The sequence below is a fragment of the Schistocerca gregaria genome, chromosome 7, assembly GCF_023897955.1.
Source record: "Schistocerca gregaria isolate iqSchGreg1 chromosome 7, iqSchGreg1.2, whole genome shotgun sequence".
Taxonomy (NCBI): Eukaryota; Metazoa; Arthropoda; class Insecta; order Orthoptera; family Acrididae; genus Schistocerca; species Schistocerca gregaria.
Genome location: NC_064926.1, coordinates 94,745,918 through 94,770,219, shown reverse-complemented (window position 1 = coordinate 94,770,219; position 24,302 = coordinate 94,745,918). Strand labels below are relative to the sequence as shown.

The window sequence follows — 24,302 nt, the reverse complement described above, 5'->3', positions numbered from 1 at the left end:
TGAAATACTGAACACAGATCAATCGAGAAAACAGGAAGAAGTTGTGTAGAACTATGGAAAAAATAAGCAAAATATACAAACTGAGTAGCCCGTGTGCAAGATAAGCAACATCAAGGATGATGCGAACTCAGAACGCCGTGGTCCCTTGGTTAGCGTGTGCAACTATGGGACGAGAGGTCTTTGGTTCAAATCTTCCCTCGAGTTAAAAGTTTCCTTTTTTATTTTCGCAAAGTTATGATCTGTCCGCTCGTTCATTGACGTCTCTGTTCACTGTAATAAGTTTAGTGTCCGTGTTTTGCGACCTCACCGCAAAACCGTGCGATTAGTAGACGAAAGGACCTGCCCCTCCAATGGGGAACCGAAAACATTTGATCGCAAGGTCATAGGTCAACCGATTCCTCCACAGGAAAACACATCTGATATATTCTATACGACACTGGTGACGTTATGTGCGTCACATGACAGGAATATGTTGTCGTGTAGACTTGCCGAATGGCTAAAAAGATTCTTCTACCTTGCCCGATTTAGGTTTTCTTGAGGATATGATAATCACTCCCAAAAAAGTGATGAAAACATAAGAGTTTGTCACGTAAACTGCAACAAATGAATGCAACAGTTCCACAGTCGCACAGTTTTCCCTGTGCTCGGTCAAAACATATATTTTTAACGTTTTCAAATTTTTCGGCTTAGCTGTAGCGTCCCCATACTACGGAGAAGTTACCTCACATTGGACGGACAGATAATAATTGTCTGAAAATAAAACATTTAATTTTTCACTCGAAGGTAGTCTTGAACCAAGGACCTCTCGCTCCGCAGCTGCTCACACTAACCACTGAGCTCACATGTCCTTGATATTGCCTATCATGCACATGGACTAAATGGCTCTGAGCACTATGGGACTTAACATCTGAGGTCATCAGTGCCCTAGAACTTAGAACTACTTAAACCTAACTAACCTACGGACATCACACACATCCATGCCCGAGTCAGGATTCGAACCTGCGACCGTAGCGGTCACGCGGTTCCAGGCTGTAGCGCCTAGAACCGCACACCCACCACATGCACATGGACTACTCAGTTTGTATGTTTTGCTTTTTTTTTCATATTTCCACACAACTTGTTCCTGTTTTCTCGATTGATCTGTGTTCAGTTTTCCACCAAGGCCCATCCACTGTGCCAACTTATAACTAAATCTGAGGGGGGGGGGGGGGGGGGGTGCGTGGGGAGGTTCCCTTGTAAGCGAGGCTCACGAGAAATACAGGCCGCAGCGCGTACGACACATAGACCTGAACTCCCTCGCCCGTTAAGCTCAGCAGACAAAACGCGTTTCTAAACCTATTAACTCGCAGCTGGGCTTCTACGCACTAACTAGAATTGCATTTTCTACTGGAATCTGCTATTATAAAGTCTTCCTGGTTAACGGTACTACAAAAAAATTTAATTTAAGATCAATACTCGATCTAAATGGTACAATGATTTGTTTATGGCATTAAGTCTCTTCTGCTTACCAGTCCTCATTTCATACAAGAAGTGGTGCCTTATGCAACTGATAATCATTTTGGCATGATTTTAATTCTGTGCCACCCCAGTACAGCCGTAACAAATTATAAGTAGGCCTATGGACTTCCGATGTCTCAGAACATGTCCTACCAACCTATCCCTACTTCTAGTCAAGTTGTGCCACAAGCTCCTCTTCTCCCCAATTCTATTCAATACTTCCTCATTAGTTATGTGATCTACCCATCTAATCTTCAGAATTCTTCTGTAGCACCACATTTCGAACGCTTCTATTCTCTTCTTGTCTAAGCTATTTATCGTCCACGTTTCTCTTCCATACATGGCTACACCCCATAAAAATACTTTCAGAAACGACTTCCAGACATTTAAATCTATACTCCATGTTAACAAATTTTTCTTCTTCAGAAACGCTTTCCTTGTCATTGCCAGTCTACATTGTATATCCTCTCTACTTCGACCATCATCAGTAATCTTGCTCCCCAAATAGCAAAACTCCTTTAATACTTTAAGTGTCTCATTTCCTAATCTAATTCCCTCAGCATCGCCCGACTTAATTCGACTACATTCCATTATCCTCGTTTTGCTTTTGTTGATGTTTATCTTATATCCTCGTTTCAAGACACTGTCCATTCTGTTCAACTCGTCTTCCAAGTCCTTTGCTGTCTGTGACAGAATTACAATGTCATCGGCGAACCTCAAAGCTTTTATGTATTCTCCATGGATTTTAATACCTACTACGAACTTTTCTTTTGTTTCCTTTATTGCTTGCTCAATATACAGATTGAATAACACCGGGGATAGGCTACAACCCTGTCTCACTCCCTTCCCAACCACTGCTTCCCTTTCATGCACCTCGACTCTTATAACTGCCATCTGGGGTCTGTACAAATTGTAAATAGCCTTACGCTCCCTGTATTTTACCCCTGCCACCTTTAGAATTTGAAAGAGAGTATTCCAGTCAACATTGTCAAAAGCTTTCTCTAAGTCTACAAATGCTAGAAACGCAGGTTTGCCTTTCCTTAATCTTTCTTCTAAGATTAGTCGTAGGGTCAGTATTGCCTCACGTGTTCCAACATTTCTACGGAATCCAAACTGATCTTCCCAGAGGTCGGCTTCTATCAGTTTTTCCATACGTCTGTAAAGAATTCGCGTTAGTATTTTGCAGCTGTTACTTATTAAACTGATAGTTCGTTAAATTTCACATCTGTCATACCTGCTTTCTTTGGGATTGGGATTATTATATTCTTCTTGAAGTCTGAGGGTATTTCGCCTGTCTCATACATCTTGCTCACCAGATGGTAGAGTTTTGTCAGTACTGGCTATGGACTTCCGATCATTGTAGACCTTATAACAATAAAACCCCATAGTAGCCGATTCCCGTAGAAGGTGCAATTCTCGTTTGTACGTACACACCTTGTTACGAGTTAACAGGTTTAGAACCGTAGTTTCTCTGCTGTGTTAAGCGGGCGAGCGCAGGCCTACCTTCGTGACTTACGCGCCGCGGCATGTCTTTCTCGTAGGCCTCGTTTTTAAGCGCAGCCACCCGCTCTCGGCTGGTGTAATCCGCTGATGCAAGAGCAGTACACATCTTCCGCAGCACCGGAAATCAGAACCGATACAGTTTCACACCCTTCTCATTCCTACAGAAATTACCGTGCGTGTAGTAAGCTTAATTGCCCTTTCTACAGCCTACTGTAGTATCCGGTCATGGCTGCAAAGAAAATCGTTTTACTTCAGTCAGTAGCGAGTCAGGGTGTGAATTGGACCTCCACAGTAGCTAGACCCCTTTCTCTCTCCTAATGTCGTTTCGAGAGAAAACGTAGGATTCCGCCAAGAAATGTATTCTACCAAGGCACAATATTCATCATCATCATCATCATCATCTCCTCCTCCTCCTTCTTCTTCTCCACCACCACGACCACCACCACCACCCGTTTCATTAGGTGCGTTATGTAGGTTTTGACAGTGTTAGTGACAGTTGCTGACTGAATGTTATTTCTGACATCACACCGCTCCCTTCCCCCCCCCCCTTCCGACAATACAATCTTGTCCCCCCCCCCCCCCACACACACACACAAACACACAACCACACCGTGATGGAATTCGTGAGACACCACTGTCTGTGTCCGTGTTAAAGTTTTCTAGTGTGTCTGAAGCGAACGTCGGTAACAGACCGACATTTGCCTGGTTGAATGTGGAGGGAAAAGCGCCTAAAACCACATCGAGGCTGCCGACACACCACCCTTCGTCCTCAGTACGCGAGACGAATTCCAGGCGAAGTCTCCCCTTATTCCGGAAGCGGCGCGTTGACACTCGCGACTGCCCGGGCCGGTCTCTGCCAAGGGACGAGAATCCAGAGTATTCCAGAGTGGCATTTACAAACCCCCATTTATCTGCTTTTTCTAGCACATTTATTGTCTCGTATACTTTCTAAAACGTTCTTCAAGCCGTTCTTGCAAACTTCACGCACGCAGACTTTCTTCATTTGAAGAAAATGCCGTTCTCTCCTCAGACCGGGAACATGCCTGCAGGGAGACTGTTAGAGACACTGAAAAACTCTCACGTAAATAGTGTGAGCGTGTGAGGTTGCTATTCTGTCATTCTGTGTATCCTTTACCCTGTGGCTCCTGCAAGATACAGTTTCCACCCCCCACACTACCACAGAAGTCAGACAGACGCTCCTAACGTTCTAAAGAGAAATGCCTCCTGAAAAACTTCCAGCAAGAAATATCTTCTGGAGTCGTCCGCTGTAAGGAAATGACACAAATATTCACAAAATTTCTTACATTGCTAGTGGGATACTTGAGTACTGGAGTAGTGCTAGTTAGTGTAAGAAAAACATGAAACTAACGAAAATTATTATTTACGTTGAAAAAATTATGAGAAATCACAATGGCACTTTTAGTTATGAACTGAACACGTTATTTCCGGGTTCTTTTCGGAATGTGAAGTTACCTCGCTAATGAAATTTCTATACAAAGTTTAAGATTGTTATTGACTTGGCACAATGGCTGAGAGCCGCACCTACTCAACTTGAATAATTATCCATTAGAATGTTGCCAGGTATGGTCAAGGCTGTCGCGTGTGAAATGTAGTGAAGTGTACTGTTGTGCAGGAAATATGGGGCTCGCAAGAGCTGTATCGCACAATACCAAAAGCTTCAATGACTGCTGTCTGAGCCGCACGCTGCTGACAAATAAGATAGTTGTTCTATCTGGATTGACCTTTGCCAATCACTCTCTCCCTAGGCTTTGATTAAGTCAAGGACTCCTATTCGCCCCTATTGGCGTGGTACACCGGCCAGATAACCAGTCCACCGCGATGCCACTCAAAAATTCGCTCGCGGGCGTTTAACTATAACTCTGTCCGTTCACACCGCACAATAAGTGTGGCGGCCAACACAGTGAACAACGCTTAATCGCAAGGACTCAATATAGAGTCGCACTTCAATTCTCTCTCGACAGAGATGCTCTCCCAGTGAAGTATTGAGGAGAGACTTGTTCCTCGCTCTTTGTGTACACGTACGAGCGTGCACGTTCTCATTACGTGTTCTTGCTCCAATAGCGACATGCCAGACGTGAAGGAGTATATCTTTCGGTCTCTTCCATTACTCCTTCAGCTCAAGGCGTCAGAAATATGTCTACCAATCAGCATTGGTCTCCTAAAAAGGGAGAATGAAATTTCGTTTAAGGCGACCAATCTGGAAATCTGTAGTATCGGCGTTTGGCGTTTGCTGTCTCTCTGCGAAAATCTCTGAAACTGCGTGCTATGTGTAAAGAATGCGTAGGTTGGCCGCTCCCATACAATGTCTGTTACGCTGGGGCTGTTTGCTAATCGTGAAACTCCTGCGGCAGTTACTGGATGCCTGGAAGACATTTCATATAAACTGTGCCAAGCCTCGCAGTGAGAGGGGAGTCCAATGTTGGCCTAGATGTTTGTACAAATTGGGGTGCCTGTGTGAGAAGCACGGCGTGGGCATGTTGGTTGCTTCGTCCTTCTGGCATCCACCGCAAACGGATGTACGGCCAGAACGTCTACAGTTTGTAGTGAGCATAGTGTGAACAAGTTCTCGTAGGATGTGCTCCCAGCCTGACCCTTAGCCTGTGTTATTTGTGGGTGCCGATCCCTTGTCTGTTACTGCCTGCGTGTGTCCTGTAAAATTTCACAGCAAAACTGTGTTTTTGTGGCATTCTGTGTTTCTGGATCAACCTCCGCCTAGAAAGGGGAAAGATTTGGAATTCCTTAATGCTGTAATTTAAACATATATAAAAAAAATTTCTTTCAGAATAAGCGCCTGTTTCTTTGGGACACTGCAGTTGAAACAGGAGTGGCGTAATGTTAATGAGTATTTGTTAATCGTCAAATGAAGTGTATCTAATGCCTTGGTGTTTCCTGGGACACGCAGCTGTGTTATGAACTCATTTTGAAGTGTTCTGTCAGGTAAATGACTGCTCCCCACTTTAGTGTATTCTTTTGAGTAGTATTGTAAGGTTTTTTGGATATTTGTCAGTGGGGTGTATTGATTCCATTTTCTTTTTCTCTTTCTTTTGAATTACGGTGAATTGTTTAGTTTATCTGGTTATTGGCTTAACTCGCGCTTCACGCACTAAATCAGCTGACATTGAAATTGTTTTTTTTTTTTTTTTTTTTTTTACCTGTTCAATGTCAGACAGATTCAAATGTAACTTCATTTATGTTATTTGAAATGAATGTGTTGGATTGACCTTAATGAATTATGTGCAATCGAAGTAAGGGACCCAGTCCTTCATTAGTGCTTAACAGTGGCGTGTGGTTCGGGTTGTGAGCCCCGTGCTCGGAGCAAGAAGTGTAGACATTTTTCATTGAGTATAGAGTGTCATTAATCCAAACACGTTTTTGAAATTTTACTGACTCCTATCTTACATATCAGGACTTAAGGGCTGTGATGAAATTTTCTAACTCGCTAAAAAGCCGTTTGTGGACTAAGTTGGAACAATATGGTAACAACTTTCGTTGCCGAAAAGAGCTTTTGAGGTATTTGTTACTTTGATTTTGTGAGCGTTTCTTTACACCTTAAGGGACACTGTAGTATGTATTTCTCTGCCAAAGAGAGTAGTATACATCAAGATGACCTCCTCTATCTATACTGCATTGCAAAATTACGTGAGTTGGATGGTGCGGACAGGCAATATGTGAAAATTCTCAACCTGAGGCGAATCGCAGCACAACTAATGTTCGTCTGTCCGTAATGGAACAGCAAACTAGACAGCACTTACGCACTCTCAGCCTTGTGGGAAGTAAAACTGCGAAGGACATTCGTCAGATGTTTGAATTCTACAGTGACGTCTCTTGACGATAATTTATTCACCTTCACGATAAATACGATGTGAGCAACTGGAGTTTTACGGTACAATCTGCGTATCAACTCTTAAACACACAGAATTAATCTATTAAAGTCGTTTTGAGTGCCCTGCCAGAAATGGTTACATAATACTTAAAATGCTAAAATAGTATGTCATGCGAAGAACCGCTGCAACATTGACGAAACGCCGGTCAATTTAGTATTTTTGCGTTTGAAGTGTATTAATAGATGTATACCCGAAACGATTTTAATAAAATTCACACGAGTTCCTACATACACTGCTGGAAATAGAAATAAGAACATCGTGAATTCATTGTCCCAGGAAGGGGAAACTTTATTGACACATTCCTGGGGTCAGATCCACAATGTCGGCACTAGTACAGTGTATATCCACCTTTCGCAGCAATGCAGGCTGCTATTCTCCCATGGAGACGATCGTAGAGATGCTGGATGTAGTCCTGTGGAACGGCTTGCCATGCCATTTCCACCTGGCGCCTCAGTTGGACCAGCGTTCGTGCTGGACGTGCAGACCGCGTGAGACGACGCTTCATCCAGTCCCAAACATGCTCAATGGGGGACAGATCCGGAGATCTTGCTGGCCAGGGTAGTTGACTTACACCTTCTAGAGCACGTTGGGTGGCACGGGATACATGCGGACGTGCATTGACCTGTTGGAACAGCAAGTTCCCTTGCCGGTCTAGGAATGGTAGAACGATGGGTTCGATGACGGTTTGGATGTACCGTGCACTATTCAGTGTCCCATCGACGATCACCAGAGGTGTACGGCCAGTGTAGGAGATCGCTCCCCACACCATGATGCCGGGTGTTGGCCCTGTGTGCCTCACGGCGCCAAACACGCATACGACCATCATTGGCACCAAGGCAGAAGCGACTCTCATCGCTGAAGACGACACGTCTCCATTCGTACCTCCATTCACGCCTGTCGCGACACCACTGGAGGCGGGCTGCACGATGTTGGGGCGTGAGCGGACGACGGCCTAACGGTGTGCGGGACCGTAGCCCAGCTTCATGGAGACGGTTGCGAATGGTCCTCGCCGATACCCAAGGAGCAACAGTGTCCCTAATTTGCTGGGAAGTGGCGGTGCGGTCCCCTACGGCACTGCGTAGGATCCTATGGTCTTGGCGTGCATCCGTGCGTCGCTGCGGTCCGGTCCCAGGTCGACGGGCACGTGCACCTTCCGCCGACCACTGGCGACAACATCGATGTACTGTGGAGACCTCACTCCCCACGTGTTGAGCAATTCGGCGGTACGTCCACCCGGCCTCCCGCATGCCCACTATACGCCCTCGCTCAAAGTCCGTCAACGCACATACGGTTCACGTCCACGCTGTCGCGGCATGCTACCAGTGTTAAAGACTGCGATGGAGCTCCGTATGTCACGGCAAACTGGCTGACACTGACGGCGGCGGTGCACAAATGCTGCGCAGCTAGCGCCATTCGGCGGCCAACACCGCGGTTCCTGGTGTGTCCACTGTGCCGTGCGTGTGATCATTGCTTGTACAGCCTTCGCGCAGTGTCCGGAGCAAGTATGGTGGGTCTGATACACCGGTGTCAATGTGTTCTTTTTTCCATTTCCAGGAGTGTATTAACACAGAATAAAGTTGTGATTAGCCCACAAGGAAATTCTCCAAGAGTTTGCTAGTATCCTTTGTGCAATAGGGGTTTGGAATTATTACTGAAACTCAAATTATATGTTATTTTTGTTATCATTGAGACACGTGCTCTTAATTTAGATTTCACACGAATAACTTTATTTTAAATCACGCGCTGTGACATTTATTACCCTCTGAATAAATCTTCAGTGCTCTGATTTATCCAGCATCCACGCGTGACCTTTGGTACAGTTTATTGCGTGTCCTACACAATATGCACCCAAATTAAACAGACGTGGCAACTCGTGTAATACGACCTACGTAGACGCTGCAGAAAACAAATGGTCTGAAATATCGTAGTCTATGATAAAATATAGGGAGCGAAAAGCTGGTTACAATTTGTCCCGAACCAGATGGCAGTTATAAAGAGTCGAGGTGCACGAAAGGGAAGCAGTGATTGAGAAGGGAGTGAGACAGGGTTGTAGCCTATCCCCGATATTATTCAATCCGTACATTCAGCAAGCACTAAAGGAAACAAAAGAAAAATTTGAAGTACGAATTAAAGTCCAGAAAAGAAGAAATAAGAACTTTGAGGTTTGTCGGTGACACTGCAATTTTGTCAGAGTCAGCAAAGGACTTGGAAGGGCAGCTCAACGGAATGGACAGTATCTTGAAAGGAGGATATAAGCAAAAGGAAAAGCAAAACGAGGATAATGGAATGTAGTTGATGATGAGATGCTGAGGGAATTAGATTACGAAATTAGATAGTTAAAATAGTAAATGAGTTCTTATTATTTGGGATGCAGAATAGCTCATGATGGTCAAAGTAGTTAGGATATAAAAAGTAGACTGAGGAAGGCAAGAAAAGCGATTTTGAAGAAGAGAAATTTGTCATCGAGTATAGATTTAAGTGTCAGGAAGTCCTTTCTGAAAGTATTTGTATGGAGTATAGCCATGCATGGAAGTGAAAAAGGGACGGTGAACAGTTTAGACAAGAAGAGAATTGAAGCTTTTGAAATGTGGTGCTACAGAAGAATGCTGAAGATTAGATAGGAAGATCACGTAACTAATGAGGAGGTGCTGAATAGAATTGCTGAGAAGAGAAGTTTGTGGTACAGCCTCACCAAATAAAGGGATTTGTTTGTAGAACACGTTCTAATGCATCAAGGAATCATCAAATTAGTACTGGAGGGAAGGATGTGGAGTAAAAATCGTAGAGGGAGACCAAGAGATGAATACACTAAGCAGATTCGGAGAGATGTAGGTTGCAGTAGTTGGTCGGAGATGAAGAGGTTTGCACAGGAGAGAGTAGCATGGAGAGCTGCATCAAACCAGTCTTTGGACTGAAGACCACAACAACAACAACAACGACGACGACGACAACGATGAAAAGTACAGGAACGCTGCCGATTTTATGTTTACATTCACCTGAATTACGATATCACACTACTGTTTCAAACATACGGGATACAATTAAGAATTGTCTTACATGATAGGTAAACTCTTTAAAAGCGGAGAGCAGCATCTTACAAACAGATCGTTTACTTGCGCAGTATTATGACTGCTACGTGTTTTGCTTTTTACATTAACAGTTTTGTCAGATTTTTCTCAGAATGTGTAACATAATGGAAATCTTTAAATGAGTGAAATAACAACTCAATAAAAAAGAAATTATTGGAATAACACAACTCGTGTGACTCAAGTAGCACGTTGAAATCGTATACTTAGAGAAGCGTGTATGATGTCATTGATTGTAACGATACGACCAACACACTGTACCAAGTATGCTATACAAAGGATAAGAAGTCTATGAAATTTTCTAAGACGTTTCAGGCATGAATGTTAATTGCACGCAGAGATATACTTTTTTTCTTTCTTCTTTCCCTTTTGCTTCTAAGTGATCTTAGTGACTACAATCCAGTTGAGCAAATAATGAAGGGTTGTTCATAATATAATGTCGTCGTGCTGTCCTGGCTTCTGAAACCTCAATTAACCGGTAACGCTTTGCGTCAGACTCTCTGACATAGTTTGCAATAGAGAAACGAATTTCAATAAGGAGGCCTTCACCTGCCGTTAGGTATTTAATATTAACCACAGAGAATTAGAGCAATGTTGGTGTCACAGAGGTGAGGACAAACGTGAGGTATGGAAACGGGTCACTACAAAATACTGTCGGATTTTGCATTTCAATACTTCAATAGTTCGGTCCACTTGTTTCAAATTTAGGCTCTATTTACCAAATCCTATGATGTCCTAAATGCCAAGGATTAGTACGTACAACTTTTGTTTGTAATTGTAAAGCTATGTGTTGTAGATGTGGGTGAAAGGCATTCTAAATTGTTAGCTGACCATCCCGTGTGCAGCAGGGATTTTTCGTGCATGCCGAAGAAATGAAGATTAGCGAACTGAAACCAAAGACGAGGATCCCCTATGATGAAGCTAAGAAAGATTTCAGACAACGTAACCTTCCGGTATCATCGCATCTTATGCAACAGCTCTTAAAAACTGCCAGGAAGAGGAACGTCTCAACACAAACTGACCTATCAGTCGCGCGCTAACACACCTACTTATTGCGGCACGTGAAAAGGGAAAAACTATGCTAAACCTTCTAATGCCACGAAGTCGATGGGTATTCCAAAATAAAAAGAATCAGCCTCAACAAATAAAGTCGGCTTCCGTCTGGATACAAACACCGCCGCCTCAGGTTAAAGAGAAATGTTCAGTCAAGCTGGCAAAAGCTAAAGTACATTGGATTATTCTATGAGACTGTTGACCGTTGTTACCTTTCGATTGAAGGCTATGTTGTGGACATCGACGATCCATTGGAGGAACCAAAAGACGACTGCTTATCTCCCCGCCTCCCCTTCTGTTATCTGCTGGACATTACCACGACAGACTAGAAATAGAAAAGAAATTCGCCACTAATCGATGGTTCCCATAATTCAACGCAACGTGATTCTGTTCCGATCAAATGTGGAAGGGCTCAATTTGCTAGCACAGAAAGTCATTGTGCCTGCGAGTGCAAGACACGCACAGTGGAAAACTACTGATGATCCTGTGCTGGAGATCAGCCTTATCCATAGGAGTGATGTTTATCGCGGAATGGCCAACTGTTGCGTGTCATTTTTTATTAGTAACACATGACCTGCCTAGCCTGTTCCACTCATCGCCAGCCGTTGTCAACAATGCGTCGCTGAAAATCACCATGTGCTGCAGGCCATCCTTCCCGCCCTATGACTAATTTGCTACAGGGCTCCCATGGATTTAATTCTGCAGCACCCCAGCCTATCCTGCTTATTTGGGATTTAAGTAGAAATCTTGTGCTTCATAGTCTTAACAGCAACTGTGTCTCGGGCAAAGTTATCCAGGATATCACTGTATGGAAAGATATATGTATTCCGAAAAGAGGTCAAGTGATGCATTTCAGCTCAGTTGTGGAATCGCTGTCAGTCTTTTACCTTTCCTTCCACTCGCCTCACCTCGATATAGCTGAGTGGAATACGGAGGGACAAATTTCATTCATCTGACCACTTCTGTACGGGCAAGCACTTTCCTGGCTGAAGGGAGTCCCAAAAGAAGGCGCCGAAGTGGGTGCTGTGCACAATGTTGTCAAATAGCTACGTTTGAAAGTAGAAAACATTCAGGACTAGGAGAGCGATTTTAAAAAAGTGACCGTCATACCACCGAGATATTCATAGCAAAGACGTTCGAACGCTCCAAGAGAGAGCCTGTGACTTCGCGTCAACGAATGTCCCACTGCAGTCAGTGATACGCGGGCAACACTGCGAACGTTCGAAACCAGACCATTACGAAGGAACCTAGAGGGTAAAAGCACGGCAAACTATTATAGAAGGCAGAAAAAACTCGTAGCAGCGCTGTCTTAATTCCATTAAACGTTTCACATCAGACACAAGAGTATGGCAGTCGATCAGTAGGGCCTCTGATCAAGACAGTCGACCACCTGTCATTTTGAGTGAGAGGATTATTTCAACTTCAGCTAAAATATCGCAGGTTAGTTACGCAGTGTAACATCTGAAGACAATCCCGGTTCCACACTCCTACGCCGTGTAGAAGCTACAGGCAGGGTGCTTTAGGACATTAGTTCAGACAAATGAGAAGAATCAAGTTGCCTCTTCTTCATGGGGGAATTGGGAAAAGCTTTTTTTGCGGTTATGTTCTACGAACAGAAGCAGTTGTGTGTGGCATCTCAAAATAAACATTTACTTTTTCGAACCACATATCGTCACGTAGTTACCAGAATTTACAAGATTTGTGGATGGAATCCATTATGACACCCCTCCTAAAACCAAATATGACACAATTACTGCTCCCTCACCCCTCACCCTCCCATCTCTCATAAGTATTCACCGTACTGTTATTCTTATAACCTAAGTGGGAAAGACCTTTGAGAACATGACAAACTACTGTCCATTGTCACTAGTCGCTTCCAGTGAGATTCAGATACGAGAGACAAGCTGACGCTAGTGGATGCAGCTCTACAGGAAAATTTCCCGCGCAGAAAGCACGTTCCAGGCATTTTCTTTCATAAGCAAAATGCATATAACGGTTAGTAGAGATGCAACAAATTCAGTGTTTCACAAATGGTTTGAAGTGACCCGCCAGGAATTCCTCTCCTGTGCCAACCTTTTCATCTCGGAACAGCACTTGCAACCTAAGTCAGTTTTTACCCTCTACATTTCCCTCTAGTACCATGAAAGTATTCCCTGACGTCTTAACATATGTCCTGTCGTCGTACCCCTTCTTCTTCTCAGTGTTCTCCAGATGTTCCTTTCGTCACCGATTTCGCGGAGAACCTCCTCATTTCTTACCTTATCAGTGCACCTAATTTTTGACACTCTTCTGTAATACTACATTTCAAAGGCTTCTATTCTTTCCTGTTCCGGTTTCCCCACAGTCCGTCTCACTTGCATATAATGCTGGTGATTGATATGAGTCGAGTTCTCTTGGCCAGAATGCCCTTTTTTCCAGTGCTGGTCTGCTTTTCGTACCTTCTTTGCCCTGTCCGTCTTGGGTTATTTTGCTGGCTAGGCAGCAGAATTCCTCAACTTCGTCTGCTTCGTGACACCCATTTTTCGTTGTTGTTAGCAGCATAGCTAACAGTGCAGACTCCACTGAAGACTGCTTGGCCGGCCGCTATGATAGAGCGGTTCTAGCCGCTTCAGTCTGGAACAGCGCGACCGCTACAGTCGCAGGTTCTAATCCTGCCTCAGGCATGGATATGTGTGCTGTCCTTAGGATAGGCAGGTTTAACTAGTTCTAAGTTCTAGGGGACTGATGACCTCAGATGTTAAGTCCCGTAGTGCTCGGAGCCATTTGAACCATTTGAAGACTGCTTGTAGACGGGTCTAGGATTTGCTGCTGCTCGTGTCTTACGTATACTATAGCTGTATAATTAGAGCTGACGCTTCAGAGACTGAAGAACTGAGCGCAAAAGACACGTTTCACGTTTTCAAAAGGTAAAAACAGTATCAGTTGACTTTAATAGAACACTCTGCTATTTTAATGAACCGGAACAGCGTTTTAATCAGTCAGCTACATTCGTGTGTCACATATTTGATCAAGGGCTTACATGGTTACCGTTCTTGGTAAATAATAAAAAATAAGAGCAGTTATATTCAGTGACATTTTAAAAATTCTCAGTGCAAAGTTGTAGGACGCAGAGAAGTACGGTCTACAGGAAGTGTATAAGGCATTCCTCCAGCCTCATCTTGGCGATGGGTGTACCACTGATAGACTATCTCGTCTAAAGTATCTGCACATCTTTCTGTAATTGATAAGATGATGTAAGTATGACAGGAGGCGGGGAATATTGTCAGTGAGAGGGCAGTGGGTCGGTCAGGAGAATAGACTTCGAATCTCGACTAGTCATTGGATGTCACCTGAGTAACAAATTACGGAATGAAATTTCAACCCTTCCAGGAGAGTCCAAGTCGACTGTTGGTGGTGTGATTGTGAAGAGGAAACGCGAGGAACAATTCAAATGGCTCTGAGCACTGTGGGACTTAACATCGGAGGTCATTAGTCCCCTAGATCTTAGAACTACTTAAACCTAACTAACCTAAGGACATCACACACATCCATGCCCGAGGCAGGATTCGAACCTGCGACTGTAGCGGTCGCGCGGTTCCAGAATGAAGCGCCTAGAACCGCTCGGCCACACCGGCCGGCATGTGTGAGGAACAAGCAAAGCTAAACCGAGACCTGGAACACATCATACACTGACAGACAGGAACTCTAGAACACGGTGGAAACTGGTTGGAAAAAAAACCGCATCATGTCAACGAAAGGAATCATTCGTGATTTCCAGAGTGCTGCCAGCCGCCAGCTAGTACAGTGACTGTGGGAAGGGAGTTAGAAAGAGCAGGGCACAACGGTGGAGCACCTTCTAGCTAAGGGACATCTGAGGTGGTGCAATGCAGTGGACTATGGAGGACTGGAAATGGGTGATTTGGAGTGACGAGTCACGCTACACGCTGTGGCAATCCGATGGAAGGGTTCGGGTTTGGCGAACGGTGTGATTACGTTACCTGCCATCATGTGGCATGTCATCAGCGAATTACGGACGATTTGGTGTTACGATGAGGGGATGTTTGTAGTCCCTTAAAGAACTTAGGGAAACGGTCAATGCGGAAGGATATGAACACTTTCAACACCATTGTGTACTACGTGCAGTGGAAGGAACAGTTCAGAGAAAATTATTGTTACACCAGTACAACAACATAAAGCAGCATCTCTCAGCCAATGGTTTGTAGACAATAACATCTCTGAAACGGACTAGCCTCCATAGTACCAACCTATACCCAATGGAACACCTTTTAGGCGAGCTATAACGAAGACTTCAGTAGAATCCTCAGAGTCGAACATCACTATCTTCGCTGGTTTCAGCTCTTCAGGAAAAGTAGGCTGCAATTCATTCACACATCTGAAGGTGTCCGCTGCAGAGTTCAAGTCATCAAAATGTCTATGGGTCGACGTACCCCAATTGATGCCCACTAATACGTGTCCTGACTGCGGAACAACCTCCATCCGTCGTCTTTGTGTCGAAGCTAGTGAGATATCACTTCCCATCCGACGGCAGCTCCTGATCGCGCAACTTGCGTTTAAAGGTGAATCTGCCAAAGAATCTCCAGTAGCCATCACTGCTCACCCACGGACAGTGTTGCCACTTCTCAACAAACCACGAGCCACAGTGCCATTATGGATCCGGGCGAGAACAGGTAACACAGGAGATACCGTAGTTCTGTGTGTTGGGTCAAGCAGCCACCGTGGCTAATAAGCTTAGACACATAGGATAATGACTGTTCTGTAAGCCGCAGCTATCAGACGTGTCCATATGTTGTACTGAGTTGATTTTCGTGTTTGATGGTTGAGCTGAACTACGAATGAATGGTACATTCACACTCAGGCTATGCTGGAGAGTATGAATGCGTTATACAGATCGCTGTAGGCATAACTTACCCACATTCTACAAAATTTCACGGAGAATTCGACAGAGTGTCATGCTGGAGATCGTTAACGAATTTACGAGCATACGTGAGAGGCTGGAAGACGTCTTAACAGAACCCAATACGTTGTCGTGGGCGGCGAGTGGTCATCGAGGACGAGAGTATCGTCAGGGCTGCCACAGGGAAGTGTGATAGGACTGCTCTTGTTCTCTCTCTCTCTCTCTCTCTCTCTCTATATATATATATATATATATATATATATATATATATATACGACGTGACAGATAGTACGATCAGCAACCTACGGCTGTTTGCTGACGACGTTGTGGGGTACGGTCTGGTGTCGCCGTCGATAGATGAAGGTGACACAGGAAGGGGAACAATTTGCCTTCACCCATGTATCGTAAGGTGGGTTTGCGGAGTGTGTACTGGGATGCAGATCAGGCACAAGGAATAAACCTTAACAGAATGAGATTTTCACTCTGCAGCGGCGTGTGCGCTGATATGAAACTTCCTGGCAGATTAAAACTGTGCGCCCGACCGAGACTCGAACTCGGGACCTTTGCCTTTCGCGGGCAAGTGCTCTACCATCTGAGCTACCGAAGCACGACTCACGCCCGGTACTCACAGCTTTACTTCTCCCAGTATCTCGTCTCCTACCTTCCAAACTTTACAGAAGCTCTTCTGCGAAGTCGTGCTTCGGTGGCTCAGGTGGTAGAGCACTTGCCCGCGAACGGCAAAAGTCCCGAGTTCGAGTCTCGGTCGGGCACACAGTTTTAATGTGCCAGGAAGTTTCAATAAACCTTAAGTTATTTGCCACGCGAAACTGACTTCTCACTCTTTTTCTTAGCACACATTGCTTTGTAGTTCAGGCGAGCACTGTAATGACAATGGTTTATCCGATTGGTTCCCAGGTAGGTGGCTTAGTTGGCTGTTCTGTTATTACCCGTGTCAATTCCCTAAGGATTCGCCTCAGGTGTAAAATTCAGAACCTTAGAATTCAGAACCTTACATATAACTGTGGTGGTTCACAAGCAAATGAAATGTGTCCATGAAAGAGGCAATTTACCAGCTTCGACTGGCAGAGCTCTCTAGGGAGCATACAGGCGATGTACGTTGATGAGAATCCAGACCAGAACATGTAGTAACCAGAGCACAATACTTAACACTTTAATCTCTTATCAGTTACCGGACATCTTGTTTCAGTATACATGTAGTAACCAGAGCACAATACTTAACACTTTAATCTCTTATCAGTTACCGGACATCTTGTTTCAGTATCTCGATCAGCTTTGTTTCTGTAACACTAGTCCAGTGGTCTCTGAGGAGTAAAATTAAAACTTGTTCCAGTATGAGATGGGTAAAAAAGTGTCATTTGTTGGTACGGTAGCAGGTCAGAATTACTGACAACGAGACCAGTCTTCTGATAAGTCAGTGATCAAGTAAGCCCACTACAGTCAATTAAGACACTAGTGAGGGCACTCGTGTGTCTGTTGGTAGGAGAGAGTGGAAGAAAACGTATTAGTGTACGTTAGGCGGAAAGCAAACACCCGGCCGTGAAGTACCACTAACCAGTCACTCGGAGGAAACTGGGACACAGCCCCTCAGCCCGCGGCTTGTTACAGCGTCTGCAACACAGCCACACCACGATTAGCCAAATTACAGTGACCGTGTTATCTATCGTAAGCCTAAAAATTGGGTGGTAATGCAATCGATTGGACTTGGTCGAAAGAAGGTAGGGAAATTTACCTCTACGGCAAACTATGACAGTTTCCTTCTTAGCTCCAAGTTCAAATGGTTCAAATGGCTCTGAGCACTATGGGACTTAACATCTATGGTCATCAGTCCCCTAGAACTTAGAACTACTTAAACCTAACTAACCTAAGGACATCACACAACACCCAGCCATCACGAGGCACAGAAAAATCCCTGACCCCGCCGGGAATCGAACCCGGGAACCCGGGCGTGGGAAGCGAGAACGCTACCGCACGACCACGAGATGCGGGTTTAGCTCCAAGTAAAATAATTACTAATTACGACGAATTACAGTGCCAATTGATAGAACTACTGAAGAGTAGACGTACTATCTGCTAAAAATGGAAAGAACAAAAGTAAACCGTATACATAAAAACGGTATTCTGTTCACTGAGGAAAATTCCTCTGGATAACTTATTAGTGAAGCACCATTTCGCGTAATTTCAGCGTAAAGACACACGTGCGCTTACATCAGACATCACGTGTACAACATGAAAATTCTCTCTTGCCGGCTCAAAAAAGTCAGTTTGATCTAAATAAACACTCTGTACATTTGTAGGTTACAGCCTGTGCAGAAAACAGCGATTCGATTGCTCCATGTCTCTTGCGCTGATATGAAGGGCTTATTCCAATAGTGGTACAAGTCCATTACCTCCACTTTTATGTCTGTAATGCTTCTGAAATTAACGGTCCAAACAAACAGAAATAAAGGTCCATCTCTAGCAAGAATCCGTATTCTTGAATATTTCTGGTATCTCAGCTGCAGATTTTTCAGCGCTCATTTAACTTTAGGACTCTGTGTCTCAGAATGAACAAAAGTGGACTTGTATCACTATTGAAATAAGCCCTTCATATGCAACATGGCAGCTCCGTGACATATCTGGATTCCAGGTGGGCCTGCAGGAAGAACAGCTACAATTTCTGCGCAATACCAAATACGAAATTACTAGACAAACGGAGGCCAACTGCAAAAGATAGTGGTGATGGAGGAGAATCTCTAATAGGAAGCTGCATGGACAGCAACATATTTTTAAACTGTATCTAAAACAAAGCCAAACAGTGTTTGGTGAAAATGATTCGAAAAAGAGGGAACTCAGCGATCACCAGTTCTATCCCTGAAACCTAAATATAAAAAAAAGAATTACCCACTGTTTCCCCATATAGTAGTTCAGTAGGAAAAATGCTCAAACACACTTGTTCTTTATTATTGACTGAGACACCAAATATAAATTTTCGTAGGTCTAGCTTCAAAATTGCCTTAATAGTGACATATTTTAAAAAAACCTCTCGCCTCTATTTCACGCTCTTAGCGGTGGAGGTCGAAAAATCACTTCTTAAACGCAGGCCGCTGTGGCCGAGCGGTTCTAGGCGCTTCAGTCCGGAACCGCGCTGTTGCTACGGTCGCAGGTTCGAATCCTGCCTCGGGCATGGATGTGTGTGATGTCCTTAGATTAGTTAGGTTTAAGTAGTTCTAAGTCTAGGGAAACTGATGACTTCGGGTGTTAAGTCCCATAGTGCTTAGAGCCATTTGAACCTCTGAACTTCTCAAACGACTCTACAGAATAAGATAAACACCCTCACCAAATTTCAAGTTTCCATGCTTAGGGGTATGATCTGGGCATTGATATGTCGGTCTGTCTGGACATTGCCTTTTATATCTTGAGACAGATGAGAAGCAAGTCTTTAGTATTCTGTGCGGTAACACCAGTACCCTCGACTCTTTGAAAGCATCGTATTCGCATGTATAAAACAGCTTCAGACGTCTGATTACAGATGAGTTAATGTGTTAAATATTTGACGATAAGGATGTAAAACTTTTATGACTGAAGGCACAAAATGCTTTCTTGGTTGGCTTAATTACTTTCGGATAATCCACTGGATGAGTATATTTTGCCTAATTTGTGTAGCGTTTTAAGAAAAGTAAGGTTTTCTAATGATGTATCACCTGAATTGTGTTTTGAACAGTGTTATAATATTGCACGTACATTCGATGGTATATGTGGATACTGTCTGCAAAATGTGTTGCGGATATAGTTAGTAGTAAAAAGTAATAAATCAACACGGCGCCTGATTTGAAGTTTTACTAAATGAATAGTGAAAATGCAATAAGAGCATTCATTATTTTGTGGGGGGTAGGGGGGGGGGGGGTATTGACAGCAAGAAAAAGGTTTGACATCTTTTGAAATAATGTGTAAAATTTTGTCATTGTCAAATACTGGTGTGGGTAATTCGTGCACATTGAGTTACAGTGCCTCAACACGTGTGCACAGTTTCTGATCATAATGCTTGGCTTATTGTGTTTAACCTGTAATGTAAGGTTAAGAGGTATAAGCAGTAAACTAGGGTAGCATTTTAAGATTTTGAATTCGATCAATAACATAAATGACTAGTGATAATCAAATTTTTGATGGTCCTGGCAACCGTTTAAGGGGAACCTGCAAAACGGACTGGGGGTTCGCTTTATCTAATTGGTGATATAGACAAGTGACATGTAGTAACCAGAGCACAATACTTAACACTTTAGTCTCCAATCAGTTACCGGACATTTTGTTTCAGTATATCGATCCGCTTTCTGTTTCTGGAACATTAGTCCCGTGCTCTCTGGGGAGTAAAATTAAAACTGGCTTCATTATGGCATATCACGAGTCCAGAATAACTGATTTTTTTAAAATAATTTGCAAGTAGCATGAGCAAAAAAATCATTAAAGCTCACAGAAAAAAGGAGCCCAGGACGTGATACATAAGAGCACCGCCAGTCTGGAAACCCCTAAACCACACATTTGTCTTAAGAAAGCTAAGAGTTTTTCGGGGAAAAACATAGAAGTTGCGCACTCAGCGCAGCCCGGTACATGAAAACTTCAGATTTCTAGAACGACCAAAACATTTTCACAAAAATTCGGTATTAAGTTGATAATTTCAGTGGTCCAAAAGAACAAGACCTCCAGTCACCGGACAAGTGCAAAACGTGCCCCACAACGCCCAAGGTTTTCTGAGGCTCCAGCCACGGCTTACATCAGCGCCATCACAGAGTCTTGTCTCCAAACTAACAGAGCGCTCCTTTGACCCGGGCTGAGGCACGCCTCCTTGCTCTAGGACAGATAAAAGAACCGCTTGGGCAGGTGACGAGTCGTACGGAAGCGAGGGTACGGAAGTTTCACCAGATAGGCGCCCCTCCACAGATGAAACCGTTTCGATCAACGTGCAGACTATAGGGCCCATCTTCATGCAAGGTACTTCCCTTCAGCGTATGGTACTGGAAAACCTTTGAAACATCGTGTGTATGTTCGAAACTGCATTTGAGAACATTTCGCATATTTTTTCTTTATTCTTTGTAAAACAAAGTAAGTGTTAACATTACTTCAAGAAGTAATTTTCGCTCTAAAATGAAGGAAGATGTTGAGTGAATTCCATTTATTTTAAGAAAAGTGAGTTGGCACTATTTAGACCTGGCTTTTTCGCACACCGGCCGCGGTGGCCGAGCGGTTCTCGGAGCTTCAGTCCGGAACCGCTCGACCGCTACGGTCGCAGCTTCGAATCCTGCCTCGGGCATGGCTGTGTGTGATGTCCTTAGTTAGGTTTAAGTAGTTCAAGGGGACTGATGACCTCAAAAGTTAAGTCCCATATTGCTCAGAGCCATTTGAACCATTTTGAACCTTGTCGCGCTCCTGCCTAGAGCTCCGACCACCAAGGCGAGTGGTCCTGAGGGACGAGGAGGGAACAGGAGGAGAAAAGCAAGGCGAGGACGCAGCCGGGCGCCGCTGGGGCCAGGCGGTCGGCGTGTCTCAGTTCGCCAACAGTACCAGCCGTGTACCCCTGAGCCAATGCACTTGTTCAAAGTAGAAGTGGAGGAGTCACATCATTCAATGATCAACGGCACTATTATGAGTTGGAAAACATTCAGTGAAACATCGTCACAACAGCTGCCACAAAGACGATGTGAGTAGGTAAAGAAACTGAGTTGAGGGAAAATAGAGAAGTGACAAAATATTTTTTGGTTGACATAATCAATTATTTGATTTCATCAATTCTTTTAGTGCAAGGTCAAGATTGATGCTATAAAACAAAAGTTGAAAATTCAGCTCCAAGTTCATGACACAGAACATTTCTCATAACTCAAGGTTATTAGTGGAAATATTTCGTTATGAGTTCTCAAAGAGATTCCGAGGCTTTGCACGTTGGAGACTTGTTTATTCGTCAGACCGTTCTCGCTTGTGGCTGCTGATGTGCCTCCCCATTACCTCTGACTTGAGCTGGGAGACGTACAGTCTAGCACCCGGCTCAGTGACATGTTACTCCAGTCCAGGAATTCACAAAAGTCATACAAAATGTTTCCTCAAGAGCCATATCCTCGACTGCACGGACAAGTCTGTAAAATTAGTTGTGTGTGGGTCAACAAAGTACGCAAACCGCTTTCTTTTCTCTGATGAAACTGAGATAGTCTCCTCCAACATATGGGTTTAACAGATTTTATCCTAAGTAACATCGCGTGCTTGTATCACGAACCATAGTTCGATATTTTATCTTGTAAAAAGATTTATATAACTTAATTTAATTAATTCATAAAAAAGATTATGCAATAAAAATATTCCAAGTGCTCTCAATGTAGCTATTTACTACTACACACAAAAATCCAAGCCAATTCTGAGAACACTAAAAAAATAAATAAAATAAAATTTTAGTTGAAAATAATGGAAACTTTGACTATAACAGAATTAATTTAAAAATTCATTTTGGTGTATGAAACTTCATTTGATGGACATCTCCCCACGAGATTATCGTTAATATCTAAAATTTTAATCCAATATCCGTATTACATGGTCATGTAACACTGAATCGAATATAAAAACAATTAAGTATTAATTGCAAAACGTAAATCGTATTTAATATTTTTAGGTTATAGTTACCATTAATATTTTAAATCTTATCCATTTTGGTATCTCAAATTCACTGAGGGATGGCCATCCCCCATGAGATTACCGTGAAAAATCAGAGTAAAAATGCCAAATCATGAAATTCATTATCATTATTTTTAAGTTTCTTCATTCACTTGCATTCCTTCAAATAATTGAAAATCCCAACCACTAATTAATTTCAAATATCTACCTGCTAAAATAATTTTAAGTCCATTATTCAGTTTCAAGCATATTTTATATCCATGTGTAGTATTCAAATATTCATGACTCTCGCGGTCATGCTCTTCAGTTTTCTGCCTCCAGAAAACAAAATAACACCCTCACCATCGCTTTAACCCCCCCCTCCCCCCCCACACACACACTTTGTTTTGACCTTTCCCTTAAGTGGGGGACGATGTCTGTAGTCAGACCATTCCCTTGCACACCCAGATTTAAGCTGTTGCTGCCCATTTTCTCTCTTTGCAATGTCTACCCGTCCTCGTCTTCTGCTGTCACCAGGGCCCTATTTTGTCTCGTTCATACCGATCGGTGCAGTAGGTTAGCCCTGGTAGTGACGTCAATTTCGGTTTTTTATCCGAAGTTCCTATTCAGTAAATTTTTTAGACCTGATACCGATGGGCCTCCTGCCGAATTTTCGACAACTGTACCAAGAGGTTTTGAATTTCGCCATGGTCCTCTCGTTCAGTTCGGTGTGGTTTATTTACACCTAGGATTTGTTATTTTAAGCATATTGAGCAGTTTTATCTTCGGATTTAGTGGTTGTGTTACTGAACAATCACCAGGACGCGTCCGGCAGGAAAGTGGGTTTATAATAGACCATTTTCCTTTGTTAGATATATGGTTCGCAATGTTGTTATTGTGAATGATGATAACATTCGGTCAATATTCTCACAAAATACTTGTTATTCATACGTAATTGTGAGTTTAAAAAATCATTTATTTCCAAAAGGTCGGCTGTGCCTACGTATATAACATGAATGTTACCTGAAACGACTAGTGACTTCGCTTACTCTTTTCCGAAAATGGTTTACTAATTAACTATTGAAACGCGTTTAAAACTTTTAAGTAACAGTGAAAAGGAATTTTGTGAAGCCTGATAGAGGAAACCTTCAAAAATTTCATGCATTTAGGGCTTACACCTACATCATTCGGCAACGAAGTCAGCGTGCGTCTCTCCCGAATGGAATTACAAAACATACAACGCTGATTGCATTAGAGTTGTAGTAGTGAAGTTGGTAAGGCGGTGAACTAAGGTGGCAAACGACGGCTGTTCGTATACTGCTGGATACGAAATTATTTTTTTTTCCTCCACGTGTTAGCAACACATTCTGAGACTTCGTTAATCGTCAAAGTTGAGCATTTTTTCTGAAATATTCGTTTTAATTTAAACGTAAGAGCGCGATTTCTCAGTAACGAGTATATCCGATTCCCTGACTTCCATATGTTTAAAAAATGAGAGATGATATTACTCTACGTGAAACAACAGACTGTGACATTTAAACTACTTCTTGTCACAAATAATTTTTTTCGGAATACGTAGCGATTTCCGAGAGTGTGGTCAGACAGGGATCTAAGAGCACGAAGTAAATTATTGCGAATGAAACTAGCAGCAATCGTCTTTATACTCTAGCTTGTCACTAACACTTATCTGCGATCGAATCCCTAACAACAGTAGACAGAGATGAAAGGTCCACG

General features: G+C 43.3%; 1 protein-coding gene across 1 annotated transcript in view; it reads left to right on the top strand.

Annotated features, from left to right (window-relative positions):
• LOC126282177 (UDP-glycosyltransferase UGT5-like) overlaps positions 1-24,302 on the top strand; it is a 152,534-nt gene that overhangs the window by 4,969 nt on the left and 123,263 nt on the right. The gene's annotated exons all lie outside the window — the stretch shown is intronic.